Source organism: Muntiacus reevesi, chromosome 6 (assembly GCF_963930625.1).
Source record: "Muntiacus reevesi chromosome 6, mMunRee1.1, whole genome shotgun sequence".
NCBI classification, from domain to species: Eukaryota; Metazoa; Chordata; class Mammalia; order Artiodactyla; family Cervidae; genus Muntiacus; species Muntiacus reevesi.
Genome location: NC_089254.1, coordinates 113564421 through 113589982, shown reverse-complemented (window position 1 = coordinate 113589982; position 25562 = coordinate 113564421). Strand labels below are relative to the sequence as shown.

The 25562-nt window shown below is 46.6% G+C and overlaps 1 long non-coding RNA gene and 1 pseudogene across 2 annotated transcripts in view; both read left to right on the top strand.

The window, feature by feature from the left end:
• The window catches only part of LOC136170984 (uncharacterized), a 473556-nt gene that overhangs the window by 298247 nt on the left and 149747 nt on the right, over positions 1–25562 (top strand). The gene's annotated exons all lie outside the window — the stretch shown is intronic.
• LOC136171059 (small ribosomal subunit protein uS2-like) lies at positions 1950–2471 on the top strand (annotated as a pseudogene).

Genomic DNA, 25562 nt, shown 5'->3' with positions numbered 1-25562 from the left:
AGATGGAGAATTTCTCTGCAAATGTTCATATATCATTTATTAGTATTTAATAGATTAGGATTTTGAGGCAAAGAACAGTAGGTAAAATTGGTGTGTGTTTTGTTTTCTGTCACTTATGTCAAGTTCTCACAGCAGAGTTAAATTATATTCACAAAATACAGATTTCTTCTGTTCTTCTATTCTTGATTCTCTAAAACTATGTGGTACTTTTGTAACCACTTGTTCTTTGCTTGCATAACTTTTACATGATTTTCAGAAGTAATACTCGAAAAAATTTACTTTATAGCCTTCCTTGCTTAATTTTCTTTTGCTTTAGTTGCTTTAAATAATGGTCTTGACAATTCATATTTTTCCAAAAAGTAGTCAATTTCTTGAATATCCTAAAATATTTGAAGTGTGTATAAAGGGGTTTACATTCATTTTTTATGGGTGGGTATGAGATAATATGAAATATACATCAGACCTCCTGTCTGACACAGGACTACTAAATGTCTTAAGTTTCCTGGGTGATATAAATGCTTTTGTTTTGTTTTATTTATATGTTTTCTGAAAGTGTTAATTAATTTTTTTCCTGGTAGGCAATGGTTACTTGCATAACAAACACTTTTCAGGATTATTGCTAAGGTTTGTTAGTACAATTCTTTGTGCCCTTTATTTTAAGGTTTGTGATTAGTTTCATCTCTCTCTCTCTCTCTCCCTCTTTCTTTTTTTCTTTTTTTTTTTCTTTTTTTTCTTCAGCTGTAATACATGCATTTTTTGTGCCTTGTTTGAATACCCCACATATTCAAGGAGGTTTCTTCACTGTGGCTGGTGAGGATTCTCAGTCCATTATGATCATTGGACATTATTCAGTGCATTAGAAATTTATTAATTTTCCTGCAGTGAAATAACATAGGCTAAGGTCATGCATTATATTGCTTTTTGTGATGTCAAGATGTAATTGAATATTAGTATTTATTACAATGTTGACCAGTAAAGTGTGTTATAGTATCTCATCCAATCAGTAGACTGATTGGCAGAAAATAGTGTCTCAAGAGATTTCCCCAAGATATTGTCGGCTGAATATAAGCAAAACATAATAAAATATTGTGCACAGTATACTACCATTTATGGTTTTAAATGTGGTTGTGTGCTAAGTCATTCAGTCATGCCTGACATTTTGTGACTCTGTGAACTGTAAGCCAACAGGCTCCTCTGCCCCATGGGGATTTTCTAGGCAAGAATACTAGAGTGGATTGCCATTTCCTTCACCAGAGGATCTTCCAGACCCAGGGATTGAACCCCAGTCTCTTCTGTCTCCTGCATTGGCAGGTGGGATCATTACCACTAGCACCACCATGTAGAATGAAGAAGAAACAGATATTCATAGTTGCTTGTGTCTGCATAAATGACAATCTGGGGCACCTCTCCTGATCCAGTGGTGAAGAGTCTGCACTCTCATTGTAGGGGCCTGAGCTCAGCCCATTGTCAGGAAACTATACCCCATATGCCACAGCTAAGAGTTTCCATGGAAAAGGTCCCACAGGCCACAACTAAGACCTGGCACAGCCATATAAATAATTTTTTAAAAATTCAAAACTCTGGAAAGATTCTGGGGAAACAAAACACCATGACTGACCGTGAAAGCAGCAGAGCTTTCACAAGAAGGGAGGGGTAGGAGGAGAAAGGTAATATGAAATATTTTAATTTTTTTAGGTACTTAAACCTTGTACATGTATCATAAATTTCTCATAAATGTCAAAACATTATAAAAAATGTTAAACCTCTAAAGAGTAAATCTCATCGTGTTATTTCTACCAAGTGAATGAAAGTGAAGTTTGTTTTATCAGAAAGATTACCTGGCTTCTCTAAAACATCTTCTCAGGCTTTTTCCACACTACCCAGACAGTGGTCCATACGGCACTGTCTGAATTCTTGTCATAACTTGAAATGAATCTTTTACACTATTCTGGGTCCTCGATGTCCGGCAAATGAAGGGGGACATCATCACGTTCCTTGCAGCAGGAGCCCACTTAGGTGGCACCAACCTTTACTTCCCAGTGGAGCAGTACATCTGCAAAAGGAAAAGTGAGGGCGTCTACATTAGGAATCCGAAGAGAACCTGCGAGAAACTTTTGTCCACAGCTCATGCCATTGTTGCCATTGAAAACCCAGCTCTGTCACCGTTGCGTCCTCCAGGAACCCTCGCCAGCGAGCTGTGCTGCGGTTTGCTGCCGCCGCTCCTGTGCTCGGCCCCTTCACTCCTGGAGCCTCCACTAGCCAGCCCCAGGCAGCGTCCAGGAGCCAAGACCCCTGTGAACTTCTCACCATCGGCCTGTGTGACACAGACTCTCCTCTGCGTTCTGGAGACGACCCATTCCCGGCACAAAGGGAGCTCAGTCGGTGGGTCTGATGGCGGGTGCTCACCCGGGGCAATTCTGCCCGTGCCTGGCACCGTTTCCTGTGAACACTCTTGGGAGGTCTGTGTCTGATCGCCACGTCTGCACACTCTGAAGAGATTAAAAGGGAAAGGCAGGCGGCAGTGAGCAGGCTCTGACCGAGGAGGACGTCACGGTGAATGGGTGACGTCAGCACCTGGGTGCAGCGCGGCTCCATCTGAGGTGGGGGCCTAGTCCACAGGCGGGCAGGCGGGCTCGCTGCCCACTCCGCAGTGCCCCCGAGGGCTGGCCTGCAGCGCCCACTGTTCAGGCCACGGGGCGGGGAGGGACAGCACGGAGTGGGCTTCGGCTGTTCTTGCACAGGCTTTTTCCTTGGGTGGGGCTGTGCTGGGTCCTTGCTGCTGCACGGACTTTGCTCTGGGTGCGGTGAGCGGGGCGCACTCTCTGGGTGCGGTGCACGGCCTTCTCCTCGCAGCGGCTTCTCCTGTCATGGGCTGCAGTAGTGGCAGAGCGTGGGCTCAGCAGCTGTGGACCCCAGGCTCTAGAGCACAGGCTCAATGGTTGTGGTGAAAGGGCTTAGTTCCTCTGACGCATGTGGGATCCTTTTGCATTGGCAATATTCTTTACCATGAGCCGTCCTGGAAACCCCACAAACTCTTAAAATGGAAGTAGGCTGACTAAAAACAAACAGTTTATAAATAAATCAATATGTCTACTCATGAGAATGTTCTGTGACTTTTGATTTTTTCCTTTCACATAAGAGGAAAATTTTCTAATCCATAATTCATTATGTTCTTCCCTCAAACAACATTTACCACTGCTAATTTTATTAGCGAAGCTCGATCTAATTTTTAAAATACTTTTCTCCCACTTTCACCTATGCACGGTACATACATTATGAACTGAGATAATATTTTATCATTGCTCAGTCACTCAGTCATGTCCAACTCTTCCTGATTCCATGGCCTGGAGCACACCAGGCTTCCCTGTCCTTCACCATCTCCCAGAGACTATACTTATATACTTCACATGGAGAGGATAATCATTTGACCTCATACTTCAATTATTTCTCTGAATCTGATGTATTATATGCTAGCAAGATATAAAACACTTGACTGACTTCAGCACAATAAAAAAATAATAGAATCAGGTGACCATATCTTAAGACTGATTATAAAACCATCAGCCATGTTGATGAGGACCAGTGACACATGGGGGGACATTTTATGTGGTGAGAGAGACGAGCGCTGTCCTCGGGGAATTAAAGGACTGTTTGAAAACAGACTAAAATTAGGATCAGTGGTTGAACCTCATGGGAGTCACTTCCCCAGGACACATGGGACGGAAGGCCTCAGCATCTTGAGTGCCCCACAAGGTGGCCTGAAGCTGTGGCCAGGGCACCCCTCTGTGTATCAGTGGAGATGGTAGTTGCATTGTGTGTCTGTACAAGTCTGTATAAGGGGATCTGGCATGCAGAAAAGTAAATTTGACTAAATGGCAGATGATCTCAGCTCTAATAATAAGATCTTTTCTTGAATCAATTTGTTTCTCCTCTCAGCTTCTCCATCCCAAAGGGGTTACTCTTCATGAGACCCATTCTCGTTTAATTCCATTTTTCAAAGCCTCAAATTTTGTAGCATTTTTTCAGTATCTGTCAATGTTTATTCCTCAGACAAGATAAGCAAGAGTAAAATTTTCTCATTGGGCTTTAAAGATAAACAAATACCTTTAAAATTAGACTTTCTAAAAGTTCTAAACTCATTCATGTTCTCACATTGGTATGTTCAATACTAAGTCTGCAATGAGCATTTTTACCTGATTCAAACACAACTCTGGAGATTGGATTGGTGGTGGGACGTCATAGACCACTGGAATTTCGAACTCTTGACAGTTAGATCTCCTTTTACAGAAATGTTAGCAGCCAATAGAACAAGGAGCATATAGTGCCAAATTACAGGTCTGACAGCAAGGAAAAGACAGTTTATTGATGACAGAAAAGATCTGCCTTCTGACAAGCAGTCGCCTCTCACGGTGGGGCAAACCGGAAGTGCCTGCAGACGCAGAGACGCGCGCGCAGAGAGCAGGAAGCTCGGCCACGTCCGTTATCAGCACAGCCGGAAGTGGGTCATTCCTTGACCTGACTCGTGCTTCCTGTCTCTTTAGCTCCCTCGTGCTTCCGGGCCCCTCGGCTGAGTTGGACTCCCCTTTGCTTTTCCTAGATCTCCTTGGGGCCTTCTCACAACGCCGGGCAGCAGGCAGGAAGCAGCAGGCTGTTGGGCAGGGCTGCGCCTGTAACTCGTCTGGCATCCGTACGGCTGGGACAGCGTGTGACCATCCACCGTCCCTCTCAGGGCTGAGGCTGTGATGGGACCAGAGGTCGGAATGGGAAGACGGAAGGGCTGCCTTTGTTTTCTTTCACTCCCGGGCCAGAAGCTGTTAACCTGAGGGATCTGGAGAGCCCAGGGAGCTTGTGGCCACCCAGAAGTAGTGCATATAATGCGTCGGTGCACAAGCTTTTGTTCAGATAAGATTAAATGCCCTGGATTCACCCCTTCAGAATATTTTATCATTGTTCCTAGTCTGTCCAGATCCTGTGCATTGGAGCAGAACACTGCTGCAGTGATTTCATCACACTTCCATTGCTACCAGTCCCTAGTAAACCCAGCTTTCAGAATCAAGAGAATCTGGTGGCTGACAAGGCCTAAAAACATCCTATGAAGTACCTAGAATCAACAGCATTTGATTGCACTCTACTGGAACATTTTAGGGTCTAGTAGTTTGACTTTCACTTGTGAGCTGAGTCAAATTGTTTCCAAACAAGAAAAACCAAACATTATAAAGTCTATTTGTCTGACCAGGGTTACAGGACACAAACTAGTTTAGGACAGAGCCTAGGTCGACCTGAGATTCTGTCATTACCAGAAATTGAAGTAGCAAAGAGCATTTGTGACACAAACACCAAAAGCTTTTTATTACTGGATAATTTGGGTTTTGAAGATTCCCTAGATGCCGAGGTCAAGCCCGGGCAGGACCAGAAATACCCAAGGGATGAGTGACATTGGCAAGGAAGAAGACAGACACACACAGAAGGTTGCATAGAAGAGGTAGCTTTTTTTTTATTTTTAGGATAGCTCAGTTTTTATAGAGTGACCGTTACCTCCCCCTTAAGTCACCACATGTTGCATCTGATATAGTTTCGTGCATCTGTCAATATTTTTCTTTCCCATGTTTTTCCCCTATGCAGTCATCTAGAATATTTCCAATTACAGGGTTTATTTTTAAATGCCTCATATATAGTCTTCTCGCCTCAATGGCCTAACATTTTCACTCTAAAAAAAACAATGTCCTACTAATCTCAGGCACAGTGTAAATTCTTTGGACAACAAAACAATACATGGGAAGGGTCACAGTAACCTGTTTGACATTTCTGAGAATAGTGCTATGAGAAAAAACCTGATATTTTTCTTTACCTGAAACCACAAAATCTCAATTTACAATGATTAACTATTAAACAGCAGAAACACCTCTAAAGCAGCAAAACACCTCTATTAATAGTGAGATAATGGCAGTGAAGCTGGTTAATATAAATCTTCTTTTGAAAGCTAAGTACCCGATTTCCTAACTCTACAAAAATACCCATAATATCATGTTGTTTAAAGAAAGGGAAACAATGAACAAATAGCAGCAAGGAAATAGCAATAATGAAAACCCTCTCAACCAAGGAGCAAGTAAATGATGCAGTGTATCTACTCCTAAATCTAAATGCCTCTACTCTTTTCTATTCTAGAACATTATAATCTTTTAAGCAAGCAGCCAAACTATACCTGTGGCCTTTTCTTTGCTGACTTGATATTTATGGTCATGTCCTGAGCCAGAGCAATCATGAGCTTTTCCAAAAAAGGCTTGGACTTTTCCAGGGAGGCCTTATTACTATATGTTATATTTCCAAAAATTAATAGAAAGCCAAACAACAGTATGAAAGAAGGAAGAAAAGGACATACCGGGCCCCCGGGACAACCTCAAGAGGAAGCTGCTTGCAGATTCCTTTCTCATCCTGGCGGCTCCTCAGGGGACATATTGGGCTTCCGGGGCAGCCCCATGTGAGAAAGAGCTGCCTTGCTGGTTCCTCTCTCATCCCGTGAACTTGTCACGGTTTGGACACACCCCGGTGGCTCCCGACACCTAGAGAAGGGAATGGCAGCTCACTCCAGCATTCTTGCCTGGAGAATTCCATGGTCAGAGGAGCCTGGCGGGATTACAGTCCAAGGGTCACAAAGAATCGGACTTGACTGAGTGACTTTCACTTTCTTTTTGCAGTTTGGATCTATACAGAGGTAAACTCTTTTCTGTGGTTATTTGTAAGTGCTTCCTACAGATTCAGTTAAATGGCTTTGTGTCTGAAATTGCTCCCAAGACATTGATCTGGACTTCATACACTTATGTACGAAATTACTTTGTTTTCTGTGCAATGGTGGTAAAACAGTTAAAAAGCAAGCAAAAAAGCAAAAGCCGGTGGACTGTTTTTTAAACAGGTTGAAAGTGTCACCTACTGTCCACCCTGTAGAAATGCCCAAAGAATGTAGTCTGAGCCTTATGGACTGAGAGTCACAGGAACTAGGATTTTAAGGTAAGGTAGATTCACATCTAACTACCCTTTCTACTTATATGCTATTTATAGCGAGTTATGTCATTATATTTATGCTCTCTCCTGAGCATTCTCAATATCTGCATACGGAAAGTAAGATATTGAAAATCATTGAGCTATGGCACTGGTAAGAAACAGTATCAGGTTTCCACAGGTCCAGATTATCCAACACCAAAATGCCTTTAGAATTCTGGAACAAAAATGCTCTTTGCCACTTTAACTCCTAGTGAGGACTGAGGCCCAGAGCTACCTGAGTAGCAGCTCCTGCTGGGGACTCCACTGTATTTATTTTGCATGTGTTTAAGAGGTGACAGAAAAAGAGAAAGTTCTAACATGGCAAAAACTTTAAGGTACACCAAAACGGTGGTTTTCAATGTTGGTTTGAGTGTTTTGTTTTTAATGAAATAATCCATTATAGGACAGGCCAAAATAAGTTTGTGAATAAAGTGTACTTATTCTTCCCCTCAGAGATATTGGCAGCCACATTCTTTAAGACATGTGTTTACTATGGGCCTGGCATAAATTCTGACTTGCCTTGGACAGGTAACTGATTTCCAGGCTGACTTAAACCCAGCAAGTGTTCAAGGGATGTTCTAGTGACTGGAGGAGACAGCAGTGTGCAGCCCGCCTTTCATTGATTGGGCTGCTCGTGTGCTCATTCTGTCTTCAAGCCTTCAGCAAATATTCAGTCTCTTCCACATAGCTTGCCATTTGTTTGACTCTGAAATACATTGGTTCGGTTTTTATGACAAGCGAGTTCTGTACAATCATATGTAAAGTGTTTATTTAAAACAAACAGTATACACTCTTGTTCAAGTTCATCCTGAATTAAAAGTACACACACAAAAAAACTGGATAATTTAGAGTAAAAGTAAAATTTGTCTTTCATCCGTATCAAGGTACCTGTGGTTCATTTGTATATATTCCTCCAGCTTTCTAAAAAACATTTTCATATATAAATATATATATATATACTTGCACAGATAATATAGTATCATTTTTTAGTTCAGTTAGACAAGTAATGTGTGTTGTTTTACAACTTGCTTTTGTCGTGTGACAGTATGACTTTGAGGTGTCACAATTTTCTGTTTGGGGGGATATAAAAATGTTTGTTTCGAACAATATGATTCTGCTCTAAGCAAACCAGGTTCATCTCGCATCCACATTCAGGGAAATGCAGAAATGCCTTTAGTTGCCCTGCACATCTCAGCATCTGCAAGGGAGGAATCTGAGAGCAAGGGAAGCCTCAGGAATAAACCCCAGGCACCCCATTAACCCCGCTCTCAAGGAGGAAGGCGGGGCAAGGACAGCTCACTGGCTGGAGGGAGGTCTTGTGATGCCTGCGTCTCCAGCCTGGCCAGTAGCAGCCCAGAGAATTAGGAAGGAAGGAAAGAGAGCCAGTAGGATAGCAGCGGAGGGCAGTGGAGGGCCTGCTGGCAGCAAAGGACAAAGGCTGCAGCAGAGGCTGGGGAGGATGAGAGGGCCCGGGGAGGAGCCGGAGGGGAGACCCCTGGAGGAGGCTTCCTCCTGCTCAGCCTCCCCAGGAGGGGCCGAGGGGCCGGGTGAGGGGCCGCATCCGCTGCCCTCACTGAGCCCGCAGTGCAGGTGGGTCTCAGGAGCACACTCCTTTCACCTGAGTGATTCAGCTTTGTCTCCCCTGTGATTTCAGGACGCGTCTTCTCTGCCTGCCTTCCCCTCACGTTCACTCTGGCCTCAGTCCTCATTGTTTTCTGGCAAAGAAAATATGGTCAGTAGGAAGAGCTGACCATACCAAAGGGAGAGGCCTGCCTCTGAGGAGTAATATATTCTCATATTGTTGTGCTAGTTTATTTATATTTATTAATTCAATTTATTTTAATATAATGCTATATAAACATATGTATATATAGTGCAAGTAAATATTAAATGTGATGTACTATTATTATTTTATTATAATAATATCTATAAACCAATAATATATGCTAATATTCATAATATATAGGCTGATTTGGTTAACGACACCCCTGGTGAGAAGACTAATGAAGACTAAAGAAATCAGAAAAAATCAGCAATCTGAAGATCTTTGGGAACTCCGTGCTAACGATGTAAATGGTGACACGTGCATGAAGGTTCTTCGCCAGGGGTCCTCACAGGCTTTTCCAGGCCCCTGTTACGGGTCAGCAGGGAACTGGGGAGCGAGTGTCTGGGTAAAGCCCCCAGGCTGAGGCCAGGCCGGGTCTCCCACCAGTCTCCTTCCTTCCATCACCGCGCGTCACCTCCTCACTTACACGAGTGCAAGCGAGTGTTATCACTTCTCTTACAGATGAAGGTGTGTGTTGCAGGAGAGCTGAAGCAAACTCACTGGTCACATAAATCTTAGAACTACAGCAAGAGGGAGATGGAGGGAGGGAGACACATAAACAGATATCATGTGCCCTGGCTTTAGTCTATAGTGCAAAATTTATGAAAACAGAAAATGATATTAAAACTGGTTAGACTTTAGCTTGTATTTTTATCAGTGCCTGTATTAAACAACTGATCAGTCATCTAAATATTATAGATTCTAAATTATAAACTAGGATTTTAAAACACTGTGGTTTTCTCTGTTACCAAAATGTACTTTTGAAGCCAATGTCCAAATCATCCAGTGTCTTCTTTTCCTGCGTGTTTGGTCACATGATGTTGTCTTTCTAACTTTTGTTTTTTATTTGAGGTATAGCCCTTTAGCAAACAGTGCTGTGATAGTTTCAAGTGAACAACAAAGGGAACAATTCAGCCGTTCACATGCATATGTCCTTTCTCCCCCAAACTCCCTTCCCATCAAGGCTGCTACATAGCATGGGGATCCGTGTGCCAAACAGTGAGTCCTTCTTGATTCTTAACCAAACCGGACCTCTGTTGCATCATCAGAGACCCTGTCAGAATGTTTCCCAGAGGTTAGAGAGGAGTTCTGTGGGAAATACTCAGCCCACCCCCTGTTGCCAGATGAAGGCTGTTTATATCTGTGTACTAGTTTTGAGAGAGCTTGGTGAGCTGGACCAGCTCCTACAGAGATGGAAAGAGCTTGTCACCATCAACATTCCCCAGTAGGTTCAGCCTGCCCCGAATGCGCCCTGAGTCCTGACCGCTGAGCAGGCCAAGCCCCCGTTCACCCTCCACCCCCAGCGCCTCCTCCCCCAGGGCCGCGGGAGACAGAGGGACTGACCGCTCGTCCCCTCCTTCCCTTCCACTCCCAGGCGTGGACGAGCCCAGCTCCCTGCTCTGGTTGAAGGAGGAAGAAGGCCCAACAGTCGCCCCAGAAGAAGCGCAGAGGGGGCCCTCCATTCCCAAGACTGTGGGCTCATCGTGCAGGGCCGAGGGGACACGGGGCTAGGAGGAGCCTCAGCGCCAAACACTTTGGGAGCTTGTCTGCTGAACAGGCTCAGGGACTGTCTGCTGCTGTGGGGTCTGGGGAACGGGAGAGATCTGGATGGATTGGGGCTAGATGGGAGGGCTTCTCATGTCTAAAGCATAGGCTGTGTCTCTCTGGGCTGAAAATATTAACCTCTGAGCACTAGATCCCACCAAAAGCAGAGTATTGGTTTGAGGTGTCCTGAAACATGAGTTTCTTAGGGAGATGAGAGGAGATACTAGGAGGATGTGAAATGCCTCATAGAGCCTGAACCATATACCCAGGCTTCTGACCTCACTTTTGGGAGGTAGCAGTTTCTTATGCATGTCTGTGGTAGCTCAGATGGTAAAGAATATGCCTGTAATGTAGGAGACCTGGGATTAATTTCTGAGTCGAGAGTATCCCCTGGATAAGGAAATGACAACCCACTCCAGTATCCTTGCCTGGAGAATCTCATGGACAGAGGAGCCTGGTGGGCTATATTCCATGGTGTCCCAAAGCTTCAAACATGACTCAGAGCCTGACCCCTTTCAGGTGAGGCAGCTGGTGTCCTCAGGCCTGATCAGGGAGCAGCACGGCTGGCTGTTGCTTCTGACAGCCCTGTCCGAGAGAAGAACGCAGACAGGTGCCCCGGGGAGTCAAGACACAGGCTGCTTCCTCAGCAAGACTGTGAGGGGTGGAGTGGGCGCACCGCGGGGCCTCTCCCCACTGCCCCCGTGTGCCTGCAGTTCCGAGCTTTGGCCTGAATGCACCATAGACAAGGACCCTTCATAGTCTACCTACTATGAGGCAGCAGCTAAAGGAATGTTGCCTATAAGCTTATACATAAAGTCCCATCTCTGGGAACCCTGCATCCCAGGTAATGGGCACCAAGCTAAAATGACTTTGTTCAGTTCACAGGAAACCTCCTGACCAGACTCTCCTGTGAGTCACAGAAGGGAGGCAGAAATGAACCCATCCCCTCTGGAGGCTGATTGAATGAAGACATATTTGACTCTCCTTCCCCTCCCTCCCACAGCTTTTAGTATAAATATGAAAGAAGCCTGATTCTAACTCAGGTAAGATGGGTCCTAGGGGCAAGAGTCCTGGGTTTCGGAATAAAGCTGCTGTTCCTGCCCCAACAGCTCATCTCTCAATTAATTGGCCTGTCATGAGGTGAGCAGTACAAGCTTGGACTTAGTTACAGAAGAGCTGGCACTCTTGCTCTCTCGGGAAGATGTCCACTTTCATTCATTTAGTCATTCATTGTCTATTTGAGTCCTGCTCAGAGCCAGGCCCTAGCTAACTGATCACTCACCCTTGGAGACCCAGCTCAGACCTCACCTGGTCCACAATGCCTTTCTTCATCCCCTGCTCTGCCCACATCATTTTCTGCCTCACCCAGGGCCCCTCAAGTCTTTAACCACACTTTATTGAGCTCTCTAGCTTTTGAGCCCTGTGAGGACCTCGACGATGCAGAATGGGGCTCAGAAAATGTGATGATGACAAATAATCAAATCAATGAGCTGGTTAAACACAAACCAGGCTTAGGTCACATTCACCAAAGGTGTCATCTTCTTCTCCCTCTTTCCAGGGCCAGAGTTTCAGGGGGACCTTTACCCAGAGTCCAAGGATCTTCTCTGACACTAACCTCATCTAAAACCTTAACTCTCTGGATGGATTTTATGTTCAGTTTTATGTCTTTTTACATGACGTTTCCACTGAATATTGAGTAACTGAATGATCACTTCTGCTGTGTCTGGGCCAAGAAAGCCCAATACGGGTTATGATCTTGAGGAGGAGAAGGTCAGGGGAGTGGGGGGTGGGAAACCAACGGAAGCAGGCAGGTTCCACCCCCGTTCCCACCGCCCCACCACACCCCCTTTGTCCTTAACCAATCTGACTGTGATTACCAGGGGTCAGTCTGTCTCCTTGCTAGATGGCCCATCCTTTAGAGACAGCTGTAGAGGGCACAAGACAAGCCTAAGCTCTGAGGCCCCTGTGTGATCCAGGCGCAGGCACCTGTGACTTCAGAGGGTCAGTTTCTGACCCACAGTGATGCTCTCCCAGAGTCGAAGGTGAGTTGTGGCCGGCCCTGCTCACCATGAGACACTGCAGCTCTTGCTCTGCCCTGAAACCCCTGCCTGCAGCCTGGCTGCATTTGGGGGGATGCCTGGAAAAAGCAAGGCATGAGCGAGTCAGAGAGAGTGGGCGCTTCAGGAGCAGACGAGATACAGAGAAACTTGGTCTCACTGTGGCCACTTCCAACTGGTCCCAGCCTAATGCCACTTGTCATACATCCTCAGTGGACACAGTCTCCTGGGAACTCAGAGGACTCTCCTGAGAGCTGAGAATGTGGAGCTCTGGAGGGTGTGTCTGGCATAGCCCCCCACATGAGGCTGGGGCTCTGGGGCTCTGCAACTGGCTCGGGGATTGAAGCTGGGCCTGGCTGGTGTGCAGTGTAGACTGTCGTGGTGTCTGGCTGAAGCTGCTGGCGTCCACGGTCACACTTCTCCCACCCGTCTGACCGTTTCTGATCCCAGCAATTAAGCAGGGCTGGTCTGGTGAGCATGCCACTGAGCCTTGGGAGCTCTGCACGGGAGGCTCCTCCGCCCGCCCCTCCTGTCCTTCTCCTCGGTCTCTCTCTCCTTCACCACCACTGCCCCCCGCATGGAGTTCTCTCCTTAGGCCGCCGTGGGGAGGCCTGTGTGGAGTCCTGGTCGGGGGGTGGTACGGAGGCCCCGAGACGGGGTGTCATGGCTGGGCTGGTGCGCTCTGCTCGCTGGTGGCTCAGGGCCGGTGCGGCAAAGAGGGTCCTTGCACAAGGACAGTTCTTAGTGACGTGGGCTGAGCACGCAACAATGCCATAATGGTAATTTTATACTCTGTGAGCTTTCCACAATTAAAAAGAATAGACCTTGGTTGTGTGTGTGTGTGTGTGTGTGTGTGTGTGTGTGTGTGTGTGTGTGTGTATTATAATGGCCTAGAAAGGAAAATTCTCAACTCAAACAGAGGAATGAATCATGTGCTAAGCCATAGATGAGTCTCAAAGACATAGCACCACGTGTGAGAAACCAGCATGCATGGCCGCTGTTGTACAAACCCACGCACTTTAAATATGCAGAACAGGCAAATCATCAGGGACGAAAAGCACACAGATTGTCAGAAGTTGGGGGAAGGTGGGAGCAGAAGTGACTGTCGAATGGATAGTGGCTTTCTTTGTGAGGGGATGAAATGCTCTCATTTAGGTAGTGGTGATAGTTACACAACTTCGTAAAGAGACGGTAGATCATTCAGTTGTACATTTTACAGAATAAGTTTTGTGTGAATTAGATTTCAACTTAAAAATTGTGATAGATAAAGGATCTTTTTTTTTTTTTTTTTTTTTTTTAAGATTTAACAGAAACAGCACATATTGTTCTGACTTTTGTTTGGTTCTCTCTTCTAACATCTGTAGGCAAACAAAAATCACCCTAGAGAGAACAAGCACTGTTTATTGCACTCTTGCTCCATAATGTGAAGGACTCAGTTACCACCCCTTTTGTTCGGCAGAGACTCGGGCATTGTGGTTGCTGCTGTTTAGTCACTAAGTTGGGTCCAACTCCTTGCGATCCCATGGACAGTAGGACACCAGGCCTTTCTATCCTTTGCTATCTCCCAGAGTCAGGCATAGGCATGGGATGGTTTTCTGATAGAAAAAAGGAAGCATATTGTGATCAGAGATTGTGATGTAGGAAAGAGGGGGAGGACTGGATAGAAGATGGGTCTCCTCTATGTGAGTTTGAGGGACATATTTGGTTTCCCTCTTTTGCTTCTAAATAGGAAGGATGATTAAAAATAAGAAAGCTGTCAGTTAGTGATTAAAGTCTGACTATTGAGGTTGAATATTGTTGGGGTTGTGACTGGGCTTTCTGGGTTGGTTGCTACAGATTATGGATTACGGCTTCAGAGATTGGGCTGAGAAGTTCCTTGGATCGAGGTGGGTTTAGAAAATTCTGTATATTGAAGCTGTTGTCAAGCTAGAACTAAGAGTGTTCCCAGAAACAAAGATGATCCACACCTCCTGCCTCTCCACCCATATCCACCACACATCAACTTCAATTATCCAAAGCAGGAGTGGTGGCCACTTTTGTTTTTTTATACTGACTATAAAATGTCTGAAAGCAAAATTATGGGATTATATTTAATGCATATACATCTTGAATGTACATCTTGGTGACTCTAGTGGCAAAAGAACCCACCTGCCAATGCAGGAGTTGTAAGATCTACGGGTTTGATTCCTAGGTCAGGAAGATCCCCTGGAGGAGGGCACCCATTCCAGTATTCTTGCCTGGAGAATCCCATGGACAGAGGAACCTGGCAGGCTACAGTCCATAGGGTCACACATAATTGGACATGACTGAAGTGACTTAGCATGTGGGCACAAATGTACATCTTGAAATTCTAAAACAATGCTTGAGAGAGCATGCTGAATGTTTCTTAAATAAACAAATGAATTTTCTATATTTTCAAATATTCAAAAAAAAATTCTATTTCAAAATTTGAAAGAATTTTTAGTTTATTTTCTAATCCATAATTGTGTAAGTTAAAGTTGCTCACTGTAGCATATAAACAAGAAAATATCAATTGCATGAACATCATAAAATCTTACCTATACTTGAACAGATGCTTTCAAATATCAAGTGACTCTGCTTGTTGATTTTCTTTCAAGAAACGGATTCAGGGGCCATGGTACCTTTGAGTTATATGTTTCTCATCAACAATCTGTGGTTTCAAATCTGACCCTGGCACTGGGTCTGTTCTGCTCAGCTAGAAAGGGGAAAGGATGCCTTCTGGGACATTTTCAGAGGCCAGGCCTGTTCAGAGCCAATGGAACTTCTACTCAATTTAGCTTGGCCAGATCTTATGGTCATGGCTGTCCCTGGGAGCTGGGTGGATACAACAAGAGTCTATTGCATGTTGAGTTGGGAAGAAGTGAGAAGCTTGGTGACTAGGAATCTACACTCTGTGTACAAATATTAATGTTAAAACAAATTTCTTTCTTATCCACATTTCATGTGATGAAAAAGGTGACTCACTATCTGATTCTACTAATTAATCCTGGGGAAAAGATCTGTGGGAAAAGACCAAGCATATCTAACAAATCTCTCTGAAAGGAAAAGTCACACTGATTCCCAAGAGTAAAGCTGGAAAATGTCCAAGATTAAAGCTATCCAAAAGATTTTCGAGATATTCAAGCTGGATTTAGAAAAGGCAGAGGAACCAGAGATCAAATTGCTGACATCGGTTGGATTATCATAAAAGCAAGAGAGTTCCAGAAAATCATCTGTTTCTGCTTTATTGACTATGCTGAAGCCTTTGACTGTGTGGATCACAACAAACTGGAAAATTCTTCAAGAGATGGGAATATCAGACCACCTTACTGCCTCCTGAGAAATCTGTATGCAGGTCAGTAAGCAATAGTTGGAACTGGACATGGAACAACAGTCTGGCTCCAAATCGGGAAAGGAGTACATCAAGTCTGTATATTGTCACCCTGCCTATTTAACTTATATGCACAGTACATCATGCAAAATGCAGGGCTTTTGCATAATTTAAAGATGAGTAAATAATTATTTATTTGTAAATATACTTTTCTTTTCTTTTTTCTTTTTTTTTTTTTTTTTTGCTGAGTGCATCATGCAAAATGCCGGGCTTTTGAATAACTGAAAGATGAGTAAATAATTATTTATATATTAAAATTGAGATAAAATACACATAACCTAAAATTTAGCCTCTGAGACACTTTAAGTGGCCAGTTCAGCAGTGACCTAAACCTTCACATTATTGTGTAACCCAGCTCTAGAACTCTTCTTGCAAAACTCAAACACTGCACCCACTGAACCAGTCCCCATTTCCCTATTCCCAGCCTCTGCCCACCACTATCCCACTTTCTGTGTCTATGAATGTGACTACTCTGAGGCATTAAGTACTCTAGGTACGTCATGGGCTTCCCTTCTGGCTCAGCTAGTAAAGAATCGTCCTGCAATGTGGCTGATGTGGGTTCAACCCTGGGTTAGGAACCTCCCCTGGAGAAGGGAAAGGTTACCCACTCCACTATTCTGGCCTGGAGAATTCAGACCATGGGGTCTCCAAGAGTCGGACATGACTGAGAGAATTTCACTCCCTGGGTACCTTATGAAAGTGGATGTAAGTGTTTACCCTTTTGTGTCTGGCTTATTTCATTTAGCATGATGTCCTCAAAGTTCATCCATGCTGTAGCCTGTGCCAAAGTTCCCTTTATGTTTTCAGTCTGAACAATATTCCAGGTTATGCATACACCACATTCTGTTTACCCAGTCATCTGTTACTGGACAATTGGGTTCCTTCCACCTGTGGCCTATTGTGCATCATGCAGCTATGAACCTTGCTGCACAAATATCTGTTCAAACTTCTGCTTTCAGTTCTTTTGAATATACATCCAGAGGTGGAATTCCTGGATCATGTGGTAACTTTAGTTCCAATTTTTAAGGACTGGCCATGGTGTTTTCCACAGTGGCTGTACTATACTATATTGTCAGCAACTCTGCACAAGATTCAGTTTTCACCTACATTCTCACCAACACATCTTATTTCTGTCTTTTGATAATTGCTATCCTAATGGGTAACAAGTTGTATCTCAGTGTGAGTTTTATTTGCATGAGCATTTTCTCTGTGCTTGTTGGCCATTTGTATATCTTCTTAGAGAAATGTCTGTTGAAGTAAGTCCTTTCAGATCTTCTGTGGATATTATATTTAAGTTGTAGTGAGAACATTCAACAGTAGTCTAGTGGGATCTACACTCTGAACAAATTTCTAAGTGTAGAACATAGTGTCACTGGGGCTTCCCTGGTGCTCACGGTGAAGAATCTGCCTGGCAGTGCAGGAGACTTCAGTTCAGTCCCTGGATTGGGAAGACACCCTGGAGAAGGAAGTGGCAACCCAACCCAGTATTTTTGCCTGGGAAACCCCATAACAGAGGATCCTGGTGGGCTATGGTCCACGGGGTCACAGAGTTGGACATGACTGAGTGACTTCACAACAACATAGTGTCATTAGTTATAGACAAAGTATATACAGCACATCTCCAGAAGGTGTGTATCTTGCAGAACTGAAACGTCTTACGTGGTGAACAGCAGCTCCCCTTTTTCCTTCTCTTGCCCCCGGCAACCACAATTCTACCCTATGCATAGATGAGTTTGACTATTTTATTCATCATATACATTATACAGGATTTCTCTTTCTGTCTCTAGCTTTGTTCAGTTAACATAATGTCCTTCCTGGTTCATACATGTCCCTGCAAAGAGCAGGATTGACTTCTCTTTGAAAACTCAATAATATTTCAGTATATGTGTGTATGAAGTGAAATGAAGTGAAAGGCACTCAGATGTGTCCAACTCTTTGAGACCCCATGGACTATGCAGTCCATGGAATGCTCCAGGCAAGAATACTGGAGTGGTTAGCTGTTTCCTTCTCCAGGGGATCTTCCCAACCCAGGGATTGAACCCAGGTCTCCTACATTGCAGGTGGATTCTTTACCAACTGAGCCACAAGGGAAGCCCAAGAATGCTTGAGTGGGTAGCCTTTCCTTCTCCAGTGGATCTTCCCAACACAGGTATCGAGCTGGGGTCTCCTGCATTGCAGGTGGAATATTTACCAACTGAGCTATCAGGGAATACGTGTGTATACACCTTATCTTTCTGCATTCATCTGTCAAGGGAAAACTTGGTTATTGTGAATAATGGTTCAGTCATTTGCCCATTATTTTAGCTCGGTCTGGTCACTTGTTTATTTCAATTTTTAATGATCAAGCTTTTAAGCACTTTCATAGCTTTTGTGATGATGATAACTGGGCTACAGTAATGTAATTCGTGTTAGTTTTAAAACACAGCCTTCATTGGGGAACTGATGGAGAGTAGCATCTGGGGAAACACTGGACAGAGATTAGACAAGCCTTTCCTCCTTCAGGGACTGACTTCTCTGAGCTTTCCTTCATCACAAAACAACGAGGGTCCTCAGCATCTGTAGGAGCTGCTCTCCATGTTCCTGCTGTCCTGCCTCCTCCTTCTCCTCCTCCAGGACTGCTCTGTGGGCTTCCTCCCCCCAGCTCTCCGCCTCCTGAGTTCAGTCTGGGCCCCTCTCACTGGTGCTCTTGCTGGGCTCCTGACCGCCCTATGGCTGCAGCCTCTCTGCCTCCTGTTAGTTTTCTCCCTGTGATAACTCATCTGCTTTAACTGGTTCTCTACTCATAGCATTTGAGTGGCTTTTATCTCCCATGGAAGGAGAGTGGCATCCACAGCCAGGCTCTGACGGTCTTTCGCTCTCTCCCCTGCCCCCTTCCTCTGCCAGCCTTCACCCCCTGCATCTACCCTGCAGTCCAGGCTGCCTTTGACATCATCCAGGAGTTTAGATGAATGCTCTGCCTTCACATCTGGATTTTTAGGGGGTCTTTCTCTCCCTGTTGCACCTACCGCTGGCCCCTGGCTCTGGGTTGCTGGTTGCTGAACTGCATTTCTCCAAGGCCTTGGCTTGAAAACCACCGCTCTGCTGATTCCCTCTGACTCCCTCAGGCTGTGCCGTCACTCCTGGTCTTTCCTCTGGTCCTGAGTGCCTTTTCTCGGTGAGCACCTGCCACAAGCTGGGGCACTTATGTCTTCCTGAGGCCCCTGGTAGGCCCAGGGCTTCCTGAGGGCCGGAATCCAGTCTCCACGCCTCGCTCAGGCCCAGAGGTGCTCACTGCTCACCTGCTCAGAGACTGAGGCTTGTGGCTCCCCCGTCAGGCCTGCAGGGTCCTCTGGGTCTCATCTCAGGCCCTGTCCATGCTGTGGGGGAGCAGCTTTCACTCTAGGTAGCCCCCCTTCCCGTCTCCCCATCTCCCAGCAGAGCCCCTCGCTCTCTGGTGCTTCCACCCTGGCTCCCTCTCTCGGTCACTCTCCAGGGTCTGCTGCCGCTGGGGCTTCAGGGCCCAGAATCACCGTGTGCAGAGCTCACCAGGCCTGCCTTCCAGGGGCTTCCAAGCCAGGGAGGGACAGAGAAGGCACTGACAGACGGAAATGCCCAGTGTCACTTCACACAGACCCCGTGTACAGGCCACACGGACTTCGGAGCAAGGACAGGCTCCATGACTTGCCCCCTGCCAGCCTGCCGGTGGAGACGGTGGCAGGAAGAGAGCAGTCCTCTCGGGGTGTCAGGGGCCAGCTGCGCCCCGAGCCCCACGGCACCTTCGTCTGTGGAGACGGCCTCGGCCAGAGCCTCCCCACGGACTCCAGGGGCTGCTCAGGGCCCAGAGCTCACACACCTCTTCTCTTTAAATAATTTTGTTTGTTCATTTATTCTGGCTGTGCCGAGCCTTCACTCCCGTGGGGGCTTTTCTCCAGCACTGGGGCACGGGTTTCTCTTCGCGCGGCTTCTCCTGCTGCAGAGGCAGGCTCCGGGAGGCACGGGCGGCAGGAGTTGCGGCTTCGCGCTCTACCGGCGACAGTCGCGGTGCGCGGCCTTAGCTGCTCCGGCGTGTGGGGGCTTCCTGGGTCGGACCTGTCTCCTGCGTTGGCAGGCAGATTCTTTACCGCTGGGTCCTGCCCGAGGTCACACACTTCCGACATCTGCCAGCTTCGTTGGGGCCCAAAGACTGTTGAAGCATCAAGGGACCCAAGAAACACCCCAGAGCGGCCGGGCCGCTCATCTTACCCCCGTGGACGCTGACCCCAGAGGAGCGCGGGGATGGTGTCCCTTGGCGCGTGGCCCAGCCCGAGCCCGGGGCCCTCACTCCACGCCCAGGTTCTCTCCTAATCCCACCGCTTCGTTCCCCAGGTCAGAGGAGAACACCGGGGCCCACACCAGGCCTCTCAGGACCCGCGGCCATTGGGAGTCGTGTCTGAGGGTCTTGGGGGTCAGACAGAGCCTTTATCAGTGGAGCTGAGAGGGTGAAGAGCTCGGCTGGCTCCTCTCCTGTGGCCCATCTGCGTCTTCTGCAAGCTCACTTTCTACTCCTCACGGTGACCAAGAACTTAGCTTCCCAAGGAAGTCCCTGCCATATTTTAGCAAGTGTAGTAAAGGGTCCTTCCTATGTCATTTATGTTTTATTTGCCACCAGAGCTTTGGACAAGCAGTGACATACTCAGTCAAGCTCTCATGTAATTGCAGACACTTCTAGGAAGGGTTCCTGCTGAGCCCTCCAAGATTAATTCAAGATAAAACTTGAAAATAAATAAACAAATAAAAGATTAGACACAATCCAATTAAAAAAAAAAAAAAAAACTTGAAAAAAAACTCCCAGGCAATTGAACCACTTGAGATGTGGCATAAAATCATTTTGTTTTAATCTAGTTTACTTATTGTGGATAGCATTCCAAAATAATAATTAAAAAATCATAGTGTTATTTTAGCCTTTATTTCTGAAGGTCTTTGCTAGTGGGCTCCATGTGTCTGCAGAGGTCGGTATATGATCATGAAACCACATCATTTCTAGTCTGATGAAAGTTGCCATCTTCCTCTTCTCTGCACACGGAATCACCATCTCAGCTCACCCCGCAGCTGTTCACACTGTCAGGCATGGAGGCCAAAAAAGCCCCTGTGCTGTACTCATCATTATTGTAACTGGATCCCTTAGAAACCAGTCTAGTTAATATCCACCCTCAGGAGCTTTAACACCTTGCTAGTCAAAGTGCAGCCAGAAATCTGTGGGTATTGGCATTTCCTGAGAGCTTATGAGAAATGCAGAACCCCAGGCCTATCCCATCTGCTGTATCCAAGGCTGTACGCACCCTTTCCATTGATGAGAGGACGGAAGACTGCAGACCCCGTTGCAAAGCTCAGTGCTTTTTCATTCTCAGCAATTGTGAGAGCGCATATCATCCTTCCACCTTCTTCTTGTTTTTATTAATTGATGCATAGCTGACTTTTATCTTTATATTAGCTTTATGTGTGCAACATAATAATTCCTTATCTGTATATATTCTGAAATGATCACCATAAGTCCATCTCATGTCCATCATCTTACATACCTGCAACTTTCATGTGTGTGATGAAGACTTTATAAATTCACTCTTTTAGGAACTTTTAAGTGCACAAAAAAAAAAAGAAAAAATAGTATTACTAGCTATAGTTGCCATGCTGCACATGATGACCCTATGTGTTACTTTTCTATAATTGCAAGTCTGTTCCTCTTGACCACCTGTGCCCACTCCTCACACCCCCACAGCAACCACCCATCTGTGTCCTGTATTGATGACTTTGGCGCTCTGTTTATTTATTTATTTATTTATTTATTTTAAGATGCCATGTGTAAGTTGGATCACCCTTTTTCTGTCGGCCTGCAGGGCTAGTGCAGGTCTTAGTAGGTTCTGGATCAGTTACCCTCTCAACATTCCATGTGGAGTCTTGGGACTGCCTGTGAGAATGATCATTCAGTGGATGGTAAACTGGCTGAGATAGGAATGTGATCTCCCACCACCTGGCATGGGGCACATTCTCCTAGCCCTAGTGTGTGACTCTGGGGCATTTCCACTCCACATCAGAAAAGGGTGTGGTCATTCAGTAATGACTCTGTTTCCAACAATGGTGATAATGCACCTCACCTTTGATAAACACTGCATTAATTAGAGCAACTGTTTGGAAACACAAGTCCAGACTTGAACCTCTCCCCTTGTAGTATCAAACATCTGGCAGGAAAACAACTCCCTAAGAGACTTTCCCCAGATTTTAGCCACAGAGTCAGCTGACAATGTGTTCTATAGGCCTTTACAGAAGGTTGTTTTCACATTAAACCACAAGATTGGTTTTGAATCTGCCCTAATCCTAGGTGATGCAGCACTGACTTCTGTAATTCAGGAAGCATTAATTGTGATCTTGGAATGTACGGACAGATATGGATGAGAATCCACTCATATAAAAAGCCACAAGCAAATTATAATTGCAAGTATAGCTGGCAGAGTTTTGCCCTGTATGTTCCCCATTTCAGAGGATGTTGAAAGCTTTGAATAAAGTGACATTCCCATGGAGAGGATCCCTTGTGTTTCTAGAGTACTAGTTCTAACCTGCTTGATTAGTCCCCTTGGAGGGTCATCTATCACTTTCCAGTGTCTATATTTAGCAAAAGATAAAAACTGGCATAAGTTAAGTTCTCCCTTGGCCAAATGTGGCTAGTTCCCAGACCTTCAGAGATAGCACTTGGTTCTTTGGCTATAGTAATTTAGTACCCAGGAAACTATCTGGCCAAGTGCATGACTATGTGATTGTGGTGGCTATTCTCTGAATTGTGTAACTTAAAGAAGATCACAGAAATTATGTAGATTATTTTGTCTGTACTTATCTGCAACCAAACTGCTGTCACTTTTAACTTTTTTATCCACAGCCTAATCTTGAATCTCAAGTCACTGAGTACAACCAATATTCAACCAAATATCCAGGCGCAAATGGAACAGGCTTGGGGGTTAACCCAAAGATTAATACATGTCAGAGCTGATGAATGTTAGAGAGTACCTAGGTCAATCTCCAAATCCTCCAAAGATGTGTGGCATCTCCAGATCATCGCAGAGCCAGGCCCTTTCCAGCACACCCCTGTCACTCATCCTTCAATCATCCATTTAATAGTGACTGAGAATCAAACTCATGTCAGGTGCCAGCAAAGGACCATGAGCAAGACATATCCCTGCTTTCGCCGCGGGGCAGGCGACTCGCACAGGGGGCCGGGGCCAGGCGCGATCCGGAGTGTCGTCCCCGCAGGAGCTCCGGGTCCCTGGCCGCTGAGGCGGACGCGGGAACCTGGAAGCCGGGTGTGCCCCGAGAAGCCGGGAGGCGGCGAGGAGAGAGTCGGGCGGCCTCCGGGCCCCGGAGCCGGTCCCAAACCTCCGTGGGCCGGGAAGGAGGACCCGAGGGCCCCGCCGGCGGCACAGCGGCTCCTCTGCCGGGCTAAGGACTTCCGATCGAACGGGCTCGGCCCCAAGGGAAGAAACTGCACCAGCTCCCCGCACGCGGCCACCGACAGGGCCGCGCGGCCACCGCCCGCTCGCCTCCCCGGGCCCGACCTGGGACCTCGGCCGCCTCCGCGGGAACGTGTGAGCGGAGGACCGGGAGAACCGGTGCGCGACCTGTCCCCGAGCTCGGTCGCGGGGCCTTGGGCTCAGGCATGCGGGCGCCGGGGCCTCCCCCGCAGAGGACCCCAGCGGGAAGCTCCGGGGCTGGGAATCACCGAGGGGAGGGGCGGGAGGAGTCCCCCGGGCTCCGGACTCAGCGGCGGTGCTCCGTTTCTCACGTGCTTCTTGATCTCAGCGGCCCGGACCGCCCTCTGCAGTCCCTGCCACGCTGCTGTTAAAACGTTGTGCTTTTGTGTTGAATGGACGCTACAGATCAGGACATCATGCGGTAACTAGGAGTTAAAGACGGTGGGCACTTGCACAAATAGGTGGTGAGAAGCCTCAGCATCTCAGGGACCCCCACACCCGCAGCCACATCCTGCCCACCCAGCTCCCGCCCTAGTGTCTGGGGGTCCTCCTGCATGAACCCTCAGCAGGCCTCGCTGTCCGGTGGATTCTGGGCCTGCGGTCACCGGCACCTCACCGGGCTCAGCCCTGTCTGTGCGGGACCCCACGCACCCTCCCCGACCTCATGCTTCAGGACACGGCCCTGACAGGCGTCATCCAAATACAGTCTGATCATTGTTTCCTGCTGGTGAAAAATTAGGAAAGCATTCTTCTAGGCCTGTTTATTCTGACCCGCATTATGACCCAATTGTTTTATTATCTCTATATCATATTTTAATAGTTGATTATACTCTGAGCTATTGTGAAGCTACTTTGCAATTGTTTGAAGTAATTTTCTTTCAGGTTGTGCAGAAGGAGTAGTGTGATCAACAGCTCCCCTCCCCCGAAATGATGTCCGGGTCCTAATCCCCAGAACCTGTGACTGTGTTAACTCACGTGGCCAAAGGCACGTGTGTGGGTGTGGTTGCAGAAAGGACCTACACCTGGGAGGCCCTTCTGGGTTACTGGTGCGGGTGCAATGTGGCCCCAAGGGTCCTCAGAAGTCAGAGCGGGAGTCAGGGGGGTCACAGCTGGTGAAGGAGACGTGCGGACACGAGCCACAGCGGGACCGAAGTGGTTGCTGGGCCCACAAGTGAGCAGTGCGGTGACCCCTAGGAAGAACAGACCCCGATCCTCCAGAAGGAACGCAGCCCCGCCGACGCCTCGATGCGCACACAGCGAGATCCATATTGGACCTCTTCCTAGGATGAGAAAATGAGCTTGTGCTCCTTTCTTATACCAGCAATAAGAAATGAGCAGGTAGGGAAATGTATCTTTTTAAAGATACATCAGCCCCTACTGGTAGAAAGAGCTTCTTCAAATTTTAACATTTTTTCTTTAAAAAAATGTATCCTTTTAAAAGATACATGGCCCCCCTAGTGGTAGGAAGAATTTCTTTGTATCAGAGAGTTAGAATAAGGAGAGGTAATTCGATAATATGTATCCTCTGAAAAGCAATTCAGAAGCCACTCTCCTGAGAGAGAGGGAAGGGAAGATGTGGGTAGATACAAAAGGCCCTCCCCTTGGGCAGGAAGGGACTGCAGGCAGAGGCGCCTCAGGGAAACAGTGGGAGGGCTGTGTTTTAATGATCTCTCTTAGATCTGGAGATGCTCTGGAGACAGCTAGCTGAGAGGGTGATGCCCAAGAGGGTTCCTGGGGCCTTACACCTGCATCTTGACCGTCAGCCAAGCACCGACCGACAAAGATGAGCATCCAGAACCAGGGGGATCGCCACTGGAAGAAGACAACATTAACCAGGGGGAAAATGACCTGATACCACAACGTATTCCATGTAGTTACTTTTCCATCTTTCTCTTCCTTCTGACACCTAGTTGAAAGTGACAGCAATATGTTGTCAAATGCTGAAGTAAGAAGCCAGTCATTTTCAGCCCCCAAGCCTGAAGTAAACTGTGCTTGTGTGAGTCAGGGTGAATGCATTTAGAAACAGGGATGCTGGGTGGATGGACACAAGCTGGCTCTGAGTTACACAAACTTCCACATCCTATCGCTACCCTGTCTACTTGTGTGATTTTGGACAGGACACCTACTATCTTTAATCACCTGTTTCTTTACTTCTAGAGCAGAAATGACAATCCTATTGCATCATAGAGCTGTGTGGGAAATTACATGAGATAAGACATATATTGGCACTC